At 42.9% G+C, this 16,462-nt stretch overlaps 1 protein-coding gene across 1 annotated transcript in view; it reads left to right on the plus strand.

Moving 5' to 3' along the window:
* LOC307143438 (thimet oligopeptidase-like) overlaps window positions 1-16,462 on the plus strand; it is a 317,590-nt gene that overhangs the window by 150,269 nt on the left and 150,859 nt on the right. The window lies entirely within an intron of this gene.

Consider the following 16,462-nt stretch of genomic DNA (forward strand, 5'->3'; position numbering starts at 1 on the left):
TAATAGTGGGGGAATAAAGGGGTAACTATCAGGAAAATGAACACATTATTTATACTGTAAGTATTTTTTAATTAAGGGGTAATTAAGTACAATAAACAACACATACAAAATCTGATATCACTCGGAAATATTTTGAAAAACAACTTAATCCAAAACAGATTTGACACTTCTTATTCATATATATTTTTTTTTTAAATAAACTTTCCATTTCAAATAATAACGTCCGGACAGAAAGAGGCACGTTTTGTCCCTTTTTTTGTTTATCTTGCTTGTCTTCATCTTCTTCTTTATCATTATTTCCACTGATGGATCGTAAGATGAATCCCATGTCTTTTGATGTTTTGTATTATTATTTATTAAAATAAAAAGTACACCAAGAAATGCTCTCATAATTTACTAATCTTTTCGCCTCCGATCAGCTGTTACCAGCGCGTGCATGAGTAAAGAAGCTTCAAGCTTTCATGACGTTCTCGCGTGCATTTAATCTGAAACACACGTGAGAACTGCTGGTCGGAAGCGATAGTCTACAGTTTAAAAAAAAATTATATTGTTATTTTTCTTACAAACACTTATCGTTTCACTTCAGAAGACATTTATTCATCCATTGGGTGGATTACTGTAGTTATTGCTGTATGTGCTGTTTGATGCATCTCTATATGTAAAATATTATTTGTTTGGGGAAAAATATTTGTGTTTGTTGAATGTTAAATTTGTATCATAGGCCACAGGCATATATCTTGCAATTTTACATTGTTGGTTTACTTAAAAAACATTACTTCAATATTATTATTATTATTATTATTATTATTATTATTATTATTATTATTATTATTTGTAGTAGTAGTAGAAATAGTAGTATTATTAATAATGCTAATTAATAATAAATATTAATCATGAGCATTAAATGAGTCATATATTTTTAAGTTACAAATGTGTAGCTATATTTAGGTATTGTATAGGCTAATAGATAATGGAAAGTGCAGTTTGTTCATAACAAGTAATGCACTGTGATGACATAATGCTTTTACAGTTCACAGGGAAAGATCATTACGGAAAATTTTTATCAGGCTGTGTCTACTGGTAATCTTGTGCTGTCTGGTAAGTTCATTTATCACAACTGCATCTTTTAAAAAGGCCTCCTTAATTCTTTAAATTAAAATCAATAATGCTTAATCAAACTAAATAGCATACAAAATATTGGGTACAATGTGGATACTGTAAAATTGTGTAAATTCATTTGAGAACAATATTCTCCATGATATGCTATATGCTAACATCTATTATGTAGCATATGTAGACTTACAGGTGTAGCAGTTATTGTTATTGTATGGTACTATAAATAATTCTGAACTTCTCAATGTTGTCTATGGCTATAATATTTTCCAAATTGTAGATGTCAGAAAGATGCATTGAAAGCATATTATTATTATTATTATTATTATTATTATTATTATTATTATTATTGTGTGTATGCATTTGTGTTCTCAGGGATTATATGTGGAGAGATTTGAGGTGGATGTTATACTAAACCACCTCCTCCCCTGCCCCGTTTATTACTTTGTGGGCCTTCATTTCTCCCGTATATTCATATTGAAGTGTTGGAATCGTGGAGGTGTGTGTATTGGCATGCATTGTCCAGTGGCATAGCAGAATTTTATTTTTAGTCAGGTTCGAGCCTGGGCAAAAGTGAGTGGGCACTTTCACGCGCACGGGGGTCACTGTCACAGTCACTGACAACATAAACCAAAACTGCAGCTACAACCTATCCACATACAAAACATGAGCAGTGGTTACAACAAACGTTAGACACTTTCTATCCACTTTTCAAATATTTTCTTCATTTTTAATTGAAAATAAACACCTTTCCGGTCTGATTTGTGATGGGAAAAGGAAGTACAGCGAGTTCGGCAAAAGCCGAATTCGAACCTCATGTCAAATTGTGTCAAAACTTAGTGCCACGCACCTTACCCCACCCTTTCACGACCAACGGAGAGTACCATTATTATACCATTGGAGTGTTCCTGGCTTTACAGTATTAACCTGCGCTTGGAATTGAAAAGTATTGCCGTTATTTGCGGCCTGATGGATGGGTTCTCTCCCCTGTTAATGCAAGTTTTTTAAAAGTCATTTTTATAGAGTTTTGCATCGCTGCTGTTTATCTATCCCACAACTGCAAATTATAGGCTAAGTGAATAGGTAAACACCCTTCATGAACTCACAGGCGCAAGCCGCGTGACATGCATGAGACAGCCTGACACCTAATTGCCTAACACAACTGTCAACCATCAAGCATTATGCAAAAACCATAGACTGTAAAAAAAAAAACATTTTATTTATTTCGGTATTTGAGATGTTATAATAATTTTGTAATTACGTTAAAATAATTTAAACAACTGTTATTTCACAAATATTATTATATTTCTATAATAAACTGGGAGGGCCTAGTCATCAAAGTGGGCTATTTATACAAAGTATATATAGAAATATAAAATATATAAAGTGTATATATATACAGGGTTCTCAAGTTTTGACCTGGGTTTAGAGTGAGATTTTGGGGTCGGCGGCGGGGGTGTGGGTGGGGACGGGGTTCTGATCTGATAAATGACTATTCGTACAAATAAAAACATTTAATTCTTTGTGTATGTGTGTGTGTGTGTGTGTGTGTGTGTGTGTGTGTGTGTGTGTGTGTGTGTGTGTGTGTGTGTGTGTGTGTGTGTGTGAGAGAAATGTGAAAACCTTTGGCCTAGGCTATTTAATTATATTTTATCCTGACAATGCATAGTAGGCTATTAATTATTGCATTTGTCTATTTCAAAGATGTCAGAGAGGAGGCAAATGGCAAATTAATATTTCATAATCATTTTAAATATTTTGTTTTTTCTGAATCAGAACTAACAAATGTCAGAATTAGCTGCTGAAATTCACATACTCTGGTCAAACGGTTAGCTAACCTACCAGCTGCCTGGACACATATATTCCCCAGCAAATATGAGATGACTTACTGTCAGGGCTCCACATTAAGCCTGTCCACGTGCTAAAGGGTTATAGTTATAACCCGAGACGCTCCCATTCGAGTGAACTCCAACTACGTCCAAGACACTTTGGGGAACGAATACCCACTAGGCCACACCGAACCACGCCCATCCTAGTGTGAAGCTGGGAACCAGGCACAACTTAGGACGCGAGCACCCTGGAGCCAGGCGTCGCAGGGAGATCCAGACTGTGAAATCTGATGAAGGTGTGTGGGGTGGCCCACCCCGCCACCTTGCAAATCTCAAGCAGCGAGGCCCCAGAAAGGAGGGCCACCGAGGAGGGTGAAGGCAAACCGCGCACCCGATAAGCCAAGGATATAGCCTGGACAATCCAATTACTGATTGTCTGCTTAGAAGCAGGCAGCCCATTCTTGGATGAGCCAAACACACCAACAACTGGTCCGATCTCCTCCACTGTACAGACTTCTCCAGATAAACCCTCAATGCCCTGACCGGGCAGAGCCGGTGAAGTCTAGCTTCCTCTGCCGTTGTGTGAGGCGGAGGATGGAAAGCCTGAAGAACCACTGACCGCATCCCACAGGATAACACCTTGGGCACATAGCCTGGCCTGGGGTATAAGATGGCTTTTACCCCGCCAGGGGCAAACTCCAGGCAAGTTGGCTACACCGCCATGGCCTGAAGATCCCCCACTCTCCTCAGAGAAGTGATGGCGAGAAGAAAGGCCACCTTAAGGGTCAGGTTCTTTGCCTCAGCCGACTCCAGTGGTTTGAGGGGGGCCTCAACCAACCCTTCAAGTACCACTGCCAGGTCCCAGGCTGGGACTCTGGAACGAGCCGCAGGCCTCATCCTCCGAGCCCCATGGAGGAACCGTACAACCAGATGATGTCTACCCACAGGTCCATCATCTACTGGCGAGTGGAAAGCCCCAATGGCAGCCACATATACCTTAAGAGTGGACGGGGTTTGACCGGTAGAGAAACGATCCTGGAAGAACTCCAGAACTTCCGCAACAGGTCAGGTCAGCTTACTGGGCTCAACTCCCGTTCTCTACACCAAGTGGAAAAAAGATTCCACTTCAGGTTGTACAACTTCCTCGTGGAAGGTGCCCTGGAGCTGAGTACGGTCGTGACGACACCAGCTGACAGGCCCTCCTCTAGGTACCGAGCCCCCTCAGGGGCCAGACCCAAAGTTTCCACAGTTCTGTCCGGGGGTGAAAAATCGTGCCCCCTGCCTGAGACAACAGGTCCCTCCTTAGAGGCCTGACATGGAAGGCCGTCTAGAAGACCCATGATGTCGGAGAACTATACTCTGGTCGACCAACGGGGTGTTACTAAGAGAAGGCAGACGCCTTCCTGGCGGACCTGGGAGCAGAACGATCGGGGGAAATCCAGCGGGGCTGGATGCTTGAGGGAAAACCATAGTGGACAGTGGGACGTCTCTCGAGACACGAACAGATCCACTTCCACTGGGCCAAACCTCTCGCACATGGCCTCCACCACCTCCACCACACTGCAGCCAATTTCATATATCATATAGTCAGAGACAGGTCAGTTGTTCTGATGGAGGTCCGCGAGCCTGCGGGCTGCCTCACGACCCACGACCGCGCGGTCAAAAACCGGTCTCATCTCTTCAGAAAGTGCAGGGAACGAGGAACAGCATGGATGTTTATTCTTACTACGCCGTTCCCTACAAAGCCGCGCGTCCCGATAGCAGGGTGAGAACCAGTGCCACTCTTGACTCCTCTGTAGCGAATGTACGTGGCTGCAACGAGAAAAACACAGAACATCTTGTAAGAAAAGATCTACAAAGATCGGGTTCTCCCGCATATCTCTCTGGTGTGGGAATGCGCGGCTCATGCTGGTAGACTGACTGGTTCCGGGGAAACAGCGGGCGGGGCTGGCGCAGTGGGTGATGTCAGCTGGCTTGGGTGGCTAAACAGTCCCCTCAGTACACAAATATATATATATATATATATATATGTGTGCAGTGCAAGCATAGAGTCAATGAGCAGGGCACCCAAAACTCTTTCTTGTGCTGTGTGGAAAGTGCACACCAGTTCATGACCCCTAATTTAGATAGTGTATTGGCTTGCAATGTGTCACCCACACAATCAAATGATTTGAGTGGGGAGGGGCTGTGTAAGCAGCTACACGTGAGAATGCCCTGGTTGAGAGTGGAAATCTGCGCAAAATCTCTCCCTACACTGCATTTTCTTTTGCTCTTGCCCTGGGTGTGACAACTTCACAAACTGGTTATGGCAACCCGTTATGGCGGAGATAGCAGTGGCAGGTCACGCCATGGGGCCCTGCAAACCACGGGATGAGCCACTGGATGCAGCTGAATCACGCAAGTCAACACTGGGTGGGTTCCAAGCTCTACTGGCAAGGGCTATATAGCGCCATATCACAACAAGAGTCATTTAAGGTTACTAAATAGCCCTTGTGTTATTTATTTTATTTACTCAACGGCATGTCATTTCGGTCTCTACATGGTGACACAATAACTAGATGAAACATTGGCATATTGCCCGTCCACTTATTGTGCGTGCAGACACCAGGAAAAACGTCTCGGTTACGTAAGTAACCCTCGTTCCCTGAAGGAGGGAACGGAGACGTACGTCGGAACTGACCGACGAATTGGGATCTGATCTCAGAGACCAATCTACTTCGAGTGTGTTAAAAACGAGCCGATGGAGATTGGCATGTGATCCACGCATTCCACGCTCCGCCCCGCGGTGCGGGTATAAATAAGGAGGTGGAATGCTTGATCATTGATTTTTTCTGCTGAGGAGCCGAACTAGTGACTCGGCCCCCTAGCGGAAGCGCAGCACCTGGCGACGGGATGTACATCTCTGTTCCCTCCTTCAGGGAACGAGGGTTACATACGTAACCAAGACGTTCCCTTTCAGTCGGTCATGTTCGACGTACGTCGAAACTGACCAACGAATTGGGATCCCTACCAAAACGGCAGGGTGCTGGCCCTTCCAGCGTCCTGCTTGAGCGCACTGGACCGTCTTAGATGGTTCGGAAGTCAGGGCTCCAAGCAGGGAGGTCAGTCACTGATGTTTCTGCAAGACCCACCCACTGTGACTATTGGATAACGCTGGGAAAGCGTGCCCGTCTCGGGAGATGGTACGCTGCAGAGCCACGTCATTCAGTGGAAGGATTGGTGGCGGAATACACATAAGGACTAACCTGGCAGAGTAGTGCAACATATGACAGTCTCTGGGGTGGTTCCAACCTGGTTCCAGGGGGTAAAGAACACGCCCAGAGACAACAGAGCCAGCTCTGTCAAGGGAAAGACAAGGGGATAGCCAAGTAGGGTAGTTGGTACCGTTGAAGAATACACATATGGGGTTGCCGTGAGGGAACCGCTACATATGGAACCCAGCCTACACGCACAGTCTTGGGACTGGTAAGCCAAGACGATAGCATCCACTATCCAATGGGCTAACCTCTGCTTGGAGACAGCCTTTCCCTTCTGCTGGCCTCCGTAACAGACGAAGAGTTGCTCAGAGGTCCGAAAGCTTTGAGTCCGGTCAACGTAAGCGCAAAGAGCGCGTACGGGACATAAAAAAGCCAGGGCTGGGTCTGCCTCCTCCGAAGGCAGCGCTTGCAGGTTCACTACCTAGTCCCGGAAGGGAGTGGTAGGAACCTTGGGCACTTATCCAGGCTGGGGTCTCAGGACAACGTGAGAGTTGTCCAGCCCGAATTCTTGGCAATATTCGTTGACCGAAAGTGCATGCAGGTCCCCTACCCTCTTGATGGAGGCCAATGCCGTCAGAAGCACTGTCTTCATTGACAGGATTTTAAGCTCCACAGACTGCAAAGGCTCAAAGGGAGGGCACTGCTACCCCCTGGCGAGGGGAGGGGAGGAAAGAAGTGACAAGGCCCGGAGGCGTCGCACACTGCCAACCTGGCCCTCTTGGGGCCCAGGGAGAGAGGAAACTGCTCTTTTATTGAAAATGTGGGTACCGCTGGACTCCGGAGAGCCAGCGGCAGAGATGTTAAACCTGTCGGGCCGTGGGGGTGGGGGAGGGGTCTCAGGGCCGCTTGCCCTTGCGCTTGCCTGCCGACTTAGCTGGGCCCTGAGCGGGTTGGGCGCCACCCTTACGTCCAGCACCCTGCTTCCCCGATGGAGGCTGCTGCTTGGGTTTCGGAGGGGCGGAGGCGGAGGCGGACGCAGGGGGACGCCCTCGGCGACGAGCAGGCGAAGGTGCTGCCAGTGAAGACTGGGTGGAGGCAGCAGCGGGTCGTCGGGGCAGGAGGTTTTTGATGGCCTCCGTCTGCTTCTGGGCCACCGAGAACTGCTGGGCAAAGCTCTCGTTGGCGTCGCCGAAGAGCCCGGACTGACAGACAGGGGCGTTGAGAAACCGGACCTTGTCGGAATCACGCATGTCTGCCAGGTTCAGCTACAGGTGAACCTGGCAGTTTCCTCTCTTCCTGGACCACTAAGAGGGACATCGCCCGACCCAGGGAGTGTGCAGTGACTTTCGTCGCCCGGAGAGCGAGGTCCGTTGCTACACGCAGCTCCTGTATAATGCCCTGGTCGGAACTACCCTTGTGCAGTTCCTTTAGCGCCTTGGCCTGCTGGATCTGCAGGAGCGCCATGGCATGCAAAGATGATGCGGCTTCCCCACAGGCGGTGTAAGCCTTGCCCGTTAGTGCGGACGAGAACTTTCATGCCCGGGAGGGGAGACGCGGGGGGCACCCCGCCAGTCCGCAGCGGTCTTGGGACACAGTCGAGTCGATCGGTTTCGAGCGTTGTAAGGCACTGTCCACGAATTCGTGATCTCCTGATGCACTTCCGGGAAGAAGGGCACTGGGGCGGGGTGCTGAGAACCAGCACGGGCTGTCCCGAGATACCAATAATCCAACCGCGAGGGTTTGGGACACGGTGGAGGGTTCCAATCGAGCCCGACACTCGCGGCGGCCCGGGAAAGCATAGCCGTAAGCTCTGGGTCGGACTCGGGCAACGCTGTCACACCCGAAGGGGGCAGCGCAGCCGAATCTTCATCCTCAGAGCCCATTAGCTCGTCCTCCGATGCTGCAACCGACATCATATCCTCAGCCGAAGCCCCGAAAGTAACAACTGGAACCCCTCGAGAGTGGCCAGCGCGGTGTTCCGGAAGCTCCACCAGCGCAGCGGAGGGGGGAGGGGCCAGAGGAGCCGTTTGACCCATCGGGGATGCCCTCACAGTAACCCTCAGGTCGCCACCAAAGTTATCAGCCAAAGTAGCAGCCCTATGCTTTGCAGCGGGAGGGCCACTAGATCGGGGGATACGCAATGGCACTCCACCCCTTTCGAGGTATTGGAGTCTGGACCGTAAAACTGCGATGGTCATGTTCCCGCAGTGGGAACATGAGTCATTCACGAACGCTGCCTCAGCGTGCTGAACGCCCAAACACGTGAGACAACGAATGTGAACGTCAACTGGGGACAGAAATCGACAGCTTCCAGAAACACACGGTTTGAATGACATTTTGAAAAAGACGCAGGGTCAAACCGTGTTGCTCTTTTAGAAAGGAAAACTGCTCTTTTTATGTGCTGAAGCACATACCGCGGCACCACACAGTACAAAGGTGTAAGCCTGTGTTTACACTCAAAAACGGAAACGCCCAGCGAACCAATTCTTTGATCTCCGTTGAAGCGGCCACCCGCTGAGACGCGCCGTCACACCAGCACTGGAAGCAGCAGTCATTCCGCTCACGAGACTCGTCGTTTACACTCTTCGTAGAAACAGGAAACATTCACTGTTCGGCTCCGAAGTAGAAAGCAATGATTAAGCATTCCACTTCCTTATTTATACCCGCACCGCGGGGCGGAGCGTGGAATGCGTGGATCGCATGCCAATCTCCATTGGCTCGTTTTTAACACACTCAATGTATATTGGTCTCTGAGATCAGATCCCAATTCGTCGGTCGTGACCGACTGAAATGGAACTTGAATTACCTCAAACACTGCAGTGGATACTGGATAGCATCATGTCGAGAAGACGCTGTGCTCTACAATGTGTTTATTGTGTTTTATATTGTGTAGGTATCTGGCTAACTCACATTATTACTGTCGCACTGAAATACTACTGTAAATACTGCAAATCGGGCTGCAGTATTACCTAAACCACTGAGCCACTGCCGTTGGACACCTAAACCCAGCTGCTCCCGATGAGCTGGATGGCGCCTTGCATGGCAGACACCGCCGTCGGTGTGTGAATGGGTGAATGTGAGGCAATGTGTAAAGAGCTTTTGATGGCCATTGGTCTGTTAAAAGCGCTATATAAATGCAGTCCATTTACCATTTAAAACTGTGTATATTAATGCAGCTTATCTGTCATTCTTACTAGTTTGAGTAAAGATAAAGGATGGAGCAAGATTTTGTTTTGCAAACTTTAATGTTCCATCAGTCATTCACGTTAGTGCTTGGCTAATGTACAGTGCCCTCCACAATTATTGGCACACCTGTTTAAGATGTGGTCGTGGACTTCTAAAAATCCTCCTTTTTTTTAAACAACATAGACAAATTAGAAAAAATCCAACCTTTAATTTTGGTACATTACTTTGGTGGTAAAAAAAAATCACTAATTTAGAACAAAAAAAAAACTTGAAATCATGTGTTCCACAATTATTGGCACCCCTGATGTTAATACTTTGTACAACCCCCTTTTGCCAACAAGACAGCACTTAATCTCCTCCTATAACATTTCACAAGATTGGAGAACACAGAGAGAGGGATCTTTGACCATTCTTCTTTGCACAATCTTTCTAGATCATCCAGTGTCCTGGGTCCTCTCTTATTCACTCTTCTCTTTAGCTTGCCCCACAGGTTTTCGATTGGGTTGAGGTCTGTGGACTGAGATGGCCATGGGAGGACCTTGAGTTTGTGACTGCTTAACCATTTTTGTATAGATTTTGCCACATATTTTGGATCATTATCCTGCTGAAAGACCCAATGACGACCCATCTTCATCTTTCTGGCAGAGGCCATCAGGTTTTTATTTAAAATGTCCTGGTAGTGCAAAGCATTAATATTGCCATGCACCCTAACACGGTTCCCAGGGCCTTTGGAAGAGAAACAGGCCCACAGCATCACAGATCCTCCACCATACTTCACGTTGAGCATGAGGTGCTTTTCGGCATACTCATCTTTTGTTTTATGCCAGACCCACTTAGAGTGTTTGTTGCCAAAAAGCTCAATCTTAGTCTCATCTGACCAAAGCACACAATCCCAGTTGAAGTCCCAGTACCTCTAAGCAAACTCCAGACATTTACGTTTGTGAGTGTTAGTGAGAAAAGGCTTTTTTCTTGCATGCCTCCCAAACAGCTTGTTGGCATGTAGAGAGCGTCTGATGGTTGTTTTGGAGACTTTGTGACCCCAAGATGCCACTCTTTGATGCAATTCTGTGACAGTGAGCTTAGGACATTTTTTTACTTCTCTTACCATCCTCCTCACTGTGCGTTGTGGCAAGATAAACTTGGGACCTCTTCCAGCCTTGTTTGTCACTGTTCCAGTTGTTTTAAACTTCTTAATGATTCCTCTGACTGTAGATACGGGCAAGTTAAGGCGAGTGGCTATTTTCTTGTAGCCATTGCCTGACTTATGAAGGTCGACACACATCTGCCTTACTTGAATGGTGTGTTCTCTTGTCTTTGCCATGTTGACAAATGGGTAAGAGAATTAGGCCTCTGTGTCACATAATATTTATACCCCAGGGAAACAAGAAGTCATGAATTACTAATTAACCTGATAAGCTTCATGAGCACGTGCACGGGTTGAAGCGCTATTTTTAGCACGAGTGTAATGTTTGTTAATAGATTTAACGTAAAAAAACATCATTAATCTTGACAAACTATATATCATTCTAAAGGTCTAAACCTCAAGCATCGAGGACAGACCACTGTTTTTCATTGAAAAGCTTATAACGGCTGTATTTTTGCATCAATGTAAGCAATACACATCAACGATTTTATAAATAAAAACAGAGTACATACCTTTAGTGTCCTAATTACGAGCCAAACACGCATCCATTGCAAACAATTCCAGAACGAATGGAAAGGTGAGGGTCCACTGAATAACATCCCATAGAGCATTTTAATCCAACGAAACAATAACGGTGTAATATTGATGGTTAATCCTTTGTTTACATTGCATTTCTGCGGAGCGAAGTATCATACTAGACTGTTATGCAATAAAATAATGCACCAAAAACAGTCTCCCGGTAGAATAAAGTGGCATGGGTTTAAAGCTTAGAATGTTACGAACAAAATCCAACTAACCCCACTCAAAAACATGCAAAGATAGCCGCGATATAGTCAAAAATATCCAACCATAGCGATCGTTTTATCTGATGTCATGACGTGCTCATCCAATGATAATGTCTGTTTATCTGGAGCCAATAAAAGCATTGAATCGTCATGACTGACAGAAAATGTAGCCAATGAGCACACGATTCCAACGAGACCTTGCATGTGTATGTTTGTCACATGGGCGTGAATATTTATTCATCTGAATGTGCCAATGTGGCGCTATCTCCGACGAGATGCTGCGAGCCTGACACCCCCCATCTGACAGCTAAAAGCTAACGCGCTAGTAAACAAACAGAGGTCTCTTTGTAGTAACTGTTTGCTAATCTTACTAACTGGACGGAATGTATTATCCAATGGATCGTCAAAAGAAGTCTTTATTGTGCTGAAATGCTTTATTTGAGCTCACTCGAAGCAGCGATGTGAAAAAGGAGAGTGAACACAGCGGTGACGGTGCTTGTTGACAGAGAAGTTGATCCAATAATATACCGGTGAGTTGCTATGTGTAGTTGTTTATGTATATTGAGAATGTGTGTGAGAATGTATGTATTTTATTGTTTCTGTGTGCTAGAAAAAATGCAATATACCAGTATGCATTATACATATGCTGATATTTTGCATTTTTCCTAGCACACATGGGGAAAAAGTATATAATTTTTCCCCATGTGTGTGTAAATAAAACATATATATATATATATATATATATATATATATAATAATATACACATGTAATTGTTTATATATATATATATATATATATATATATATATATATATATATATATATATATATTGAGACTGTATTTATTTTATGTTTTTCCTGTGTGCTAGAAAAATTACAATATACCAGTATGCATTATACATATGCTGATATTTTGCATTTTTCCTAGCACACATGGGGAAAAAGTATATATAATTTTTCCCCATGTGTGTGTAAATAAAACATATATATATATATAACACATGTAATTGTTTATATATATATATATATATATATATATATATATATATATATATATATATATATATATATATATATATATATATATATATATTGAGACTGTATTTATTTTATGTTTTTCCTGTGTGCTAGAAAAATTACAATATACCAGTATAGATTATACATATACTGATATTTAGCATTTTTTCTAGCACACACAGAAAAAAAAAAAATATATATATATAATATATAAAATGCATTTTTTTCCCCTGTGCTACAAAAACAAATTGACGAAAAAAGAAAAGTTCTGGACGGCCGACCATCTGTGTGATTGTTGAATGCTCACTGTATCACAGGCCATTATATTGATTGTAGGACTGTGTGAGAATGTATGGGTCGCCGTCAATATGAATGCTCACTGTATAGCCGGCCGTTAGATTGATGCTTGGGCTGTGTGAGAATGTATGGGCCGCCGTCAATATGAATGCTGTCTAACCGACTGCCCATCAGTTTCATTGTTCATGGGATGGCCTGTAATTAGAGTGAATGATGACAGTGTGATTGTTGATTGAATGGGCAAACTATACAGAAATAGGACATGCAGTGCTAATTCTCTTTCCTTTCCTTGCCATTCTACAGGCATCAGGTTGAGTCTTCAGATGAGCTATGGCATCCAAGCACCAGCCAACCAGCAGAAAAGAGAAGAACGCTTTCAGATTCTTCAAGATCTGCACTTGCTGTTGTAGACCTGAATCGGCCAGTAAAAGGCCAGTAAATGTTTTTTTTTTTTACATTTGCAAATTGTGTGTGTTTTTATAGCTATATATTTATATTATATTGTTATTTATATTACTAGTTATATTTATAGTTATTATACTTATATTACTTGTTGTATTTTCAGTTGCAAAGAAGTTTAGCTCTTTTTTATTAATATTTCATTTTTATTATATTTTTATAAGTTCTGTTGTACAAATAAATCACTAATACAAAGTCTTATGGTTCTGCCTATTATTTTATAGTTGAAAAAGCATTCAAGCATCATATATGATGGCTAAAACAGCTTGCAGTACACTTCATAACATTAGGTTATCAAGTCTCCTGTAGGTTTCTTGGCACCTGGACATATTCTTAGAAAAAAGCATGCAGGAACCCCATTTTTCATGATATCTTCGTCAAATTTTAAATATAAACTGATGAGACTTTTGCCTTTCAATTCATTAACTAACTGGATTCCTCCAGGCTTATTTTCATATATTTTTACATCAAATAATAAAGTGTTCATTGTAGCACAAATCATCTTCAAGACACTTCAACTTCTATAACTGTTTGTCTTTCTAAGTTTTTTTCTACTTTAATGTTTGGGTAATAAACTGTAAAGTGTCTTCTTTTTAAAGATGTCTAAATTGTGCATGTAGTGCAAATTGTTTAGCAACTGCAATTGTTTTAGTTGGGAGATGGAGATGTCATTTCTGGGGATGTGCCTCAAGCAGGCGGAGGGAGAAATGGAACAGACATAGTCTTGGAAAAAAGCTTGCAGGAACCACATTTTTCATTATATCTTCCTCAAACTTGAAATATAAACTGATAAGTCGTGTGGCTTTCAATCCATAACTGAACTGGATTCCTCCAGGTCTATTTTCATATATTTTTACATGAAATAATACAACATTCTGTGTAGTGCAAATAATTTTTGAGGCATTTCAACTATTATAATTTTTTATCTGTTTGAGAATTATCAACTCTGATTGCTTTTTAGTAGAGTCCCAAGTGTCTTCTTTCCAAAGATACCTTAATTGTGCCTGTAGCACACTGTTCTCAGGAGCTATAATTGTTTTAATTCAGGTAGGTCGTTTTCAGCTGTGAGCCCCAAAGTGGGGTTGCAGTTTAACAGGTTAAAAGTTCCTAGATACCCTGACCAACTTTAGCAACTACAGAAAAATACATACATTTAAAAAAAATGTTTCAGAGGAATTGTTAGGGGTTCCAATAATTGTGGGACACATGATTTCAAGGTTTTTTTTTTCTTCTAAATGTGTGATTTTTTTTTACCACCAAAGTAATGTACTTAATGTAACTTGTACTTTTTCTCTTTTTTTGCATTTGGGTGTCTATGTTGTTTAAAAAAAAAAAGGAGGATTTTTAGAAGTCCACGACCACATCTTAAACAGGGGTGTCAATAATTGTGGAGGGCATTGTATGTGTTGTTATTGATACAGTTCCTGCATGTGCATCGCAATAAATTAGAAACACGCACGCACACACACACACACACACACACACACACACACGGGTTGATGGACACACACTTTTTAATGCTGATGGTGAAGAATTACAGTTGAAACTTCTCATAATGTACCTCAAACTGAGTAGCATCACTGAGAAACGTCCTGCTGAAAGTTTGTTGAATAACTAGTGTAATGGCAAAAATGAATTCATTGACATCACTAATAAGAGACAAACCATAATCCAATTGTCTTTATAAAGATTTATTTTCCTTGCAAGGAAGAGCCACGGTCAAACGCAGCCGCTCGAGGCTACCTTGAGTGTGAACTGGAGACACAAAGAAGCCACAAGCTTCTTATACCCCCAATGTCTAAATAACCCCCTCAGTAATTTCCCATACATCTGGCGAAACCCACTGAAGGTTTCGCCTTGAGCAATTAAAAGCAAGAAACACAATGGTCCTTCATCTGTAACAACAGACAGAGTATCACCTACTCTTAATCAGCATATCTATTCAAACGCATAGATGCTAGTCAGGAATTCCAATTCCAGGAGCCATGAAAGATAAAAGGGACAATGTATGGCTTCCACAGGTGAGGCCTCTTTGATCTGACTTATTTAAAACACAATAGAGAAAACAGGTCTGGAAGATTAAATCTTCTGTGATTAAATTTTTCCCCAACACTAGTTATTCCAATGTTTTGTAATTAATTCAGACTTGCGCTGGGATTGATTTAAATTAGATTACTGTCTTTACAGTGTGTACTATCGCGGAGCATTAGGAAGCCTTCGGACGGAGCTGGAGTTCAGTTATGGTAATGGTCATTCGTTTCTGAAATACGAGCTCTACACTGTAGACCAATAACAACAGACTGAACCATCTGACCAATCAGAGCAGAGGAGGAGGAATTAAGAGACACTGATTCATCCATCGAGTTGTCTGAGAATCATTGAACATTGTGGTGATGTGCAATGTATATTATGTGAAAATTAGGGCTGCAGCTATCGATTATTTTAGTAATCGAGTTCTACCAATTATTCCATCGATTAATCAAGTAATCGGATAAGTACTTTTTCTTTAATAAAGAGCAATACTAAATATACAAGAGAAAATAAGTCCGGTATCTTAAAATTAACAACTAATTTGTTTCCTTTTTAGAAAAAAAAAAGTCTTATTGCTGAAATTGCACACATTATTATCTGTGAAAACAAACCATCACCCGCACATGATTTTCTCTGATTTAGATATAAATTTTCAGCGTTAAGCGCGATGATATCGTAACATATTAACTACACGGAAGTAGGTTGCTTTAACCCTTGTGCATCCTTCAAATTCACTACCCTTTCTTTACCCTCGTGGCTGAAAACAGCCACTAGATTAAACTGCTGTAAAAATGTATCAGATAAATATTTTTTTCAATTTTTTTATTTTTATATATAACTTAACTTAATAACTTAATATCTCCCGGATATTCACATTGAAGTGTTGAAATCGTGGAGGTGTGTGTATTGGCTTGCATTGTCTCCCACACAATCAAATGATTTGAGTGGGGAGGGGCTGTGTAAGCAGCGACACATGAGAATGCCCCTGGTCGAGATTGGAAATCTGCGCGAAATCTCTCCCTACGCTGCATTCTCTTTTGCTCTTGCCCTGGGTGTGAAAACTTCAAAAACTGGTTACGGCAACCAGTTATGTCAGAGATGGGAGTAGCAGATCACACCATGGGGCCCTGCAGACCACGGGATGAACCATGGGATGCAGCTGAATCACGCAAGTCAACACTGAGTCAACACTGAGTGTATTGGCTTGCATTGTCTCCCACACAATCAAATGATTTGAGTGGGGAGGGGCTGTGTAAGCAGCGACACATGAGAATGCCCCTGGTCGAGATTGGAAATCTGCGCGAAATCTCTCCCTACGCTGCATTCTCTTTTGCTCTTGCCCTGGGTGTGAAAACTTCAAAAACTGGTTACGGCAACCAGTTATGTCAGAGATGGGAGTAGCAG

Source organism: Gobio gobio (assembly GCF_949357685.1).
Source record: "Gobio gobio genome assembly, chromosome: 19".
In the NCBI taxonomy this organism is placed as follows: Eukaryota; Metazoa; Chordata; class Actinopteri; order Cypriniformes; family Gobionidae; genus Gobio; species Gobio gobio.